This window comes from Aristolochia californica, unplaced genomic scaffold, assembly GCF_029961685.1.
Source record: "Aristolochia californica isolate CCGP_79_NKW_82.1479 unplaced genomic scaffold, dmAriCali1.0.hap1 SCAF_12, whole genome shotgun sequence".
In the NCBI taxonomy this organism is placed as follows: domain Eukaryota; kingdom Viridiplantae; phylum Streptophyta; class Magnoliopsida; order Piperales; family Aristolochiaceae; genus Aristolochia; species Aristolochia californica.
In genome coordinates this window covers 1,609,802-1,614,943 of record NW_027181793.1, presented here as the reverse complement: position 1 = coordinate 1,614,943, position 5,142 = coordinate 1,609,802, and the positions used below count along the sequence as shown (strand labels likewise).

The following is a 5,142-nucleotide window of genomic DNA, read 5'->3' as shown; positions in this document are numbered from 1 at the left end:
TTTCACTCAAAATGACAAAAGTTCGAAAACTGTTTTAGAAACCTCTATTTATAGTGGAGACCCGAAACCTTAATTACATTCATTTAAGAAAGACTTAAGAAACCCTATCTCGTGGCCCACATACTCTTCCTCAATGTACATGTGTGGCTATTGGGCCCTCTTCCGTATAAACCTTGATAAGCCAAATCAGCCTTTGCTCCCCTTCCTTCGTGGCCACACTTGCTTCTTGTTGCATAACTCTCTGGACTAAATTATTCAGCATGTCTTTGCATCTTTTAGTTTGTGCCCTCGTCATTGGACCAACTAGAACTTGAGTTGGTTCATGAGTCCTTGTAAGCTTGATGTCCTCATCATTCTCCTCTTCTTGAGAAGGATCTCCCCTCAAATCGTCACCTACATCAAAAGGACTCAAATCAGTAACATTGAATGTAGCACTAATATTATACTCACCTGGTAAGTCAAGTCTATAAGCATTGTCATTGATCCGTTCTAGCACTTGAAATGGTCCATCTCCTCGGGGCAACAATTTAGAACGTCTTTGTGCAGGAAATCTTTCTTTCATCATATGTAACCACACCCAATCACCGGCCTCAAAAACGAGCTTGTGACGTTCCTTGTTAGCCTGCCTGATGTATTGTTCAATTCTCCTCTCTATGTTGGCCTAGACCAACTCATTGAGTTGCTTCACAAATTCTGCCTTCTTCTTACCATCTAGGTTCACATGCTCAGAAACAAGTAAAGGTGATAAATCCAAAGGAGTTAAAGGATTAAACCCATAAACAATTTCAAACAGTGAGCACCGAGTAGTAGAATGGATGGTACGATTATAAGCAAACTCAACATGTGGTAAACAATCCTCCCAAGTCTTAATGTTTTTCCCAATGACAACCCTCAACAAAGTGGGTAAAGTCCGATTAACTACCTTTGTTTGACCATCAGTTTGAGGGTGACAAGTAGTAGAAAACAAAAGTTTCATTCCTAGTTTTCCCATAAGGTCTTCCAAAAGTAGCTCAAGAACTTAGCATCCTGATCTGACACGATTGTTCGAGGCATGCCATGTAGCCTGACAATCTCCCTAAAGAACAAATCTGCAACATGAGAAGCATCATCAGGCTTATGACACGGAATAAAATGAGCCATCTTAGAAAATCGATCTACAACCACAAAATTTGAGTCCCTCCCATGTTGACTCCTAGGTAAACCCAAAAAAAAATCCATAGAAATATCAAGCCAAGGTGAACTGGGAATAGGTAGGGGGGTCTAAAGGCCATGAGGGTGAACCCTCGATTTTGCTCACCTACAACTGAACATCTACCACAATTCTCTCAACATCCCGTTTCATGTGTGGCCAATAGAAGTGCTCCTGTAAAATAGCTAGAGTCTTAGCAACTCCAAAGTATCCCATTAAATCCCCACTATGGGATTCTCGAACTAACAAATCTCTCATTGAACAATTAGGCATACACAATTTATTCTCTCGAAACAAGAAACCTTCATGCCTATAGAACTTACCTGCTACAGACTTTTCACAAGTTGTATAAATTTCCCCAAAAACATGGTCATCTGGATAAAGTTCCTTAATGTGCTCAAAACCAAGAAATTTAGCATCAAGAGCAGAGATTAAGGCATACCTGCGTGACAGTGCATCCACAAACAAATTTTCCTTACCTTGTTTATACCGAATGACATAAGGAAAAGTTTCAATGAACTCAAACCATCGAGCATGTCTCTTGTTCAACTTATGTTGACCTTTTAAATGTTTCCAGGATTCATGATTTGTACGAATTACAAACTCCTTTGGCCATAAGTAGTGCTGCCATGTCTCTAATGCTCGAATCAAGGCATACAACTCTTTGTCATAGGTGGGGTAGTTAAGTGCAGTCCCGCTTAACTTCTCGCTAAAGTATGCAAGTCGCCTTCCTTCCTATATCAGCACAGCTCCTATGCCTACACCAGAAGCATCACATTCAATTTCAAATGTTAGGGAAAAATCAGGTAAAGCAAGTAAAGGAGCATGAGTAAGCTTATGCTTAAGAAGTTGAAACACCTTCTCTTGTTCTTCACCCCATTTGAACGCAACATTCTTCTTGATAACTTCAGTAAGTGGTGTAGCAATGGTGCTAAAATATTTCACGAACCTCCTGTAAAAACTAGCAAGTCCATAAAAAATCCGAACATTACTTGCATTAGAGGGTGTCAGCCACCCTTGGATGGCTTTGATCTTTTCTTCATCGACCTCAATACCTTTATTGCTCACAAAAAAACCAAGAAAAACCATCTTATCGGTGTAGAAAGTACACTTTTTGAGGTTAGCATATAACTTCTCCTTTCTAAGCACCTCCAAAACAGATTGCAAATGAGAAATATGATCATGTAATTCTTGGTATAAATGAGAATATCATCAAAATAAACAACAACGAATTTACCAATGAAAGCACGCAAAACATGATTCATTAAGCGCATGAAAGTAGTTGGTGCATTAGTTAAGCCAAATGGCATAACTAACCACTCATACAATCCATATTTGGTTTTAAATACGGTCTTCCATTCATCTCCTTCTTTCATTCGTATTTGATGATACCCACTCTTAAGATCTATCTTTGAAAACACACAAGATCCATGCAATTCATCCAACATATCATCTAAACGAGGAATAGGATGTCGATACTTTACCGTTATGTTGTTGATGGCCCTAAAATCAACACACATCCTCCATGTTCCATCCTTTTTGGGTACTAGAATCACCGGAACGGCACAAGGACTCATGCTTTCTTTCACGTGCCCTTTCTCCATCAAATTTTCAATTTGCCTTTGAAGCTCTTACGTCTCCTTCGGGTTGCTCTTATATGCTGGTCGGTTTGGAATGGATGCACCGGGAACAAAATCAATTTGGTGTTCAATCCCTCGAAGAGGTGGTAACCCATGTGGTACCTCCTCGGGAAACAACTCCTCGAACTCCTGGAAGAGAGAAACAACAACACTAGGCAGCATAGTGTCAAGTGGGTTAGTGGTTAAAAGAGCCTCCTTGTACATGAGTACAATCATCGGCCGTCTTGAAATCATTGGTCGCTTAACCTCACTCATTTTTGCATAGAAATTGTCTTCTTTTCTCTCTACTTTTTCCTCTCTGGCCGTGTCTCTTGCTTTTCTCTCTATTTTTTTCTCACTGGCCGTGTCTCTTTCTTTTCTCTCTATTTTCTCTCATTCTCACTATGCACATCCTCACTTTTTGTGTACTCTCATTTTTTTGCTCTCTCAAATTTTTTTGATCCCTCAATTTCTTTTGATCACTCAATTGTTGCAACCTCACTTGATCATCATATATTTGCTTTGGGGTCAACGGAACTAGAGTGATTGTCTGTTGATTGTGCAAGAATGAGTACTTATTGGTGAAGTTGTCATGCTGCACGCGCCAGTCAAATTGCCATGGTCTTCCTAAAAGTAAGTGTCCAGCTTGCATGGGAACCACATCACACAATACTTCATCCTCGTATTTACCAATCTGAAATGGTACCACAACCTGCTTTGTGACCCTTATTTCACCAGTATCATTCAACCATTGCAACTTGTATGGACGACGGTGCTTAAGTGTCGTGAGCCCTAACTTTTCAACCATAGAAGTACTAGCAACGCTAGTGCAACTACCACCATCGATAATAACACTACGTACTTTGTCTTTCACATGACAACGAGTGTGAAAGATGTTCTCCCTCTGTACTTCTTCTTTTTGCAAGTTTAAGGCTCGTTGTGCAACTAATGCAAGCATCTAGCCATGATCTGCCCCGACCTCATCATCTCCGATGGGCACGTCCTCCAATGGTGGCATGTCAACTAGATCATCTTCATTTTCGAACTCAATCTCACCATTGTCCCGAATCACCATAATTTGCTTGTTAGGGCATTGACTAGCTATGTGTCCTCTCCCTTGACATTTAAAACATTTGATCTCACTAGAACGAGTTGAAGGAGGGACAGATTTACCTTGAGAGGTCGTGGTTGTGGTGGCTGTTTTGGGCTCTGGTTTGGCCTCGAAGGTGGATGAAGTTTCTTGTTTCTTTGGGTAGTTTGACCTCCAAGATGTTGTACTTGAACTATGTGGAACTGCTCTTGGCTGTGTACCACCCCTTTGGAATTGCCTCTCAACTTTGATAGCCATGTGCACCAAATCTTCCAACTCAACATAATGGTGTATTTCTATTGTATTAGCAATCTCCCGATTTAACCCATTTAGAAATCTGGCCTTTATAGCCTCCCTCTCCTCCTCCACATTAGCTCTAACCATTGCCATTTCCATCTCCCTTGATAGAGACTTTGCAGCTTGCTGTAGAGATCCTGGTAGTAATGACTGGGTACAAACCGTCGTCTCATTACCCTCTTCATTTCATCCCAACTGTCAAAAGGACGTTCTCCAATCCGTCTCCTATTGATGTCCAACTGATCCCACCATACGATAGCATAATCTGTAAATTCAATGGCAGCTAATTTTACCTTCTTTAAGTAGGAATAATTTTGACAATCAAAAACCAATTCCATCTTTTTTTCCCACTCGAGGTTGGCTTTAGGATATCTCTTTCCTTGAAAACTAGGAATTTTCATCTTGATATTTCCCAAATTACTATCTACCCGGTTCCTAGCTTCTCTATCCTGGCCATATCTCCTATGGCTGCCCACTTCCATTCCGTCAGACTCCTCTAAATTGTCACCTTCAAATTCGCCCATATCTTCTACTTCCCTTTGTGGCCGCCTGTTCCTCACTGAGGTTTGGAACCAGTAGAGACTGCACCCTTTGTGTCCCCTCTTCTAACCTTTCCAACCTCCCCTGCATACCTTCCATCTCTGCCCTCATCATTCGTTTCATCTCCCCCATTATTGCTTGCATTTGTAGGTTCGAAAGACCAACCGATGGGCTCTCTTCGTTTGAATTTTTCTCTTGATTATGTGACATGATTTTGACTTTGAAAATAAGGTCAAACACACACAAAAAGATACGCAAAGAAAAGGAACCTCACTACACTCCATAACCAATCAACTCATATTCTTCTTTGAGTTCTTTTGGAACTAATCAAACAAGAATAAGGAATTCCAGTAGCAAATCAATCGAAAACAAACCAAACGAATCAGAACAGAAACAACCAAAAAAAT

At 40.6% G+C, this 5,142-nt stretch overlaps 1 pseudogene; it reads right to left on the bottom strand.

Annotated features, from left to right (window-relative positions):
- Nucleotides 1–130: 130 nt before the first annotated feature.
- LOC137945630 (uncharacterized) lies at nt 131–4,719 on the bottom strand (annotated as a pseudogene).
- Nucleotides 4,720–5,142: the final 423 nt, after the last annotated feature.